This window comes from Neopelma chrysocephalum, unplaced genomic scaffold, assembly GCF_003984885.1.
Source record: "Neopelma chrysocephalum unplaced genomic scaffold, ASM398488v2 Primary Assembly neopelma1_89298, whole genome shotgun sequence".
NCBI classification, from domain to species: Eukaryota; Metazoa; Chordata; class Aves; order Passeriformes; family Pipridae; genus Neopelma; species Neopelma chrysocephalum.
Genome location: NW_020918294.1, coordinates 1 through 695, shown reverse-complemented (window position 1 = coordinate 695; position 695 = coordinate 1). Strand labels below are relative to the sequence as shown.

The 695-nt window shown below is 65.2% G+C and overlaps 1 long non-coding RNA gene across 1 annotated transcript; it reads right to left on the bottom strand.

The window, feature by feature from the left end:
* Positions 1-11: 11 nt before the first annotated feature.
* Positions 12-691, bottom strand: LOC113979804. The gene is made up of 3 exons (XR_003537991.1): positions 639-691; positions 315-361; positions 12-82 (listed from the first exon to the last, which is right to left on the bottom strand). It is a non-coding gene; the product is annotated as an uncharacterized LOC113979804 (long non-coding RNA).
* Positions 692-695: the final 4 nt, after the last annotated feature.

Here is a 695-nt window from a genome sequence, read left to right as displayed (position 1 = left end):
GGGGGGGACACACACACCCTCACCTGGCTCGAAGGTGGCTCAGGTGGCTCCTGGCCAGACTCAGGTACTGGTCGATCTGGGCCTGGGGACATCGGGGGGGGCAATTAGGGACATGAGGGGGCAGTTGGGGACACGGGGGGCGATTGGGGACATCGGGGACACTTGGGGACCGAGGAGGGGGCTGAGGGGTGCACAGCTCTCCCTCCACACCACCGTGTCCCCCCTGTGTCCCCCCCGTGTCCCCAAACCTCCTGAGCCCCCCATACCCCCCCTCCGTGTCCCCATTGTCCCCATTGTCCCCATTGTCTCCGTACCTGGTGGCGCCGGTAGAGCACGGGGAAGGTGAATGCACAGATCACACCTGGATGGGGAACGGGGTCACCTCAGGTCACCCCGGGTCATCTCAGGTCACTCGGGGTCACCCCAGGTCCTCACCCCATCCCCCCCATCCCCTGTCCCCCCTCCCACCCCTGTCCCCTCAACCCCCTGTCCCCAGCCCACGTTCCCACCCCGTGTCCCACGTTCCCACCCCCGTGTTCGTGTCCCTGTGTCCCATGTCCCGTGTCCTGGTGTCCCCATCCCGTGTCCTGGTGTCTCCATCGCATATCCCACATCCTAACCCCAATCCCACTCCGTACCCGCTCCGAACAGGGTGAGCCCGTTGAACACAGTCCCCATATCCCATATTTCATGTC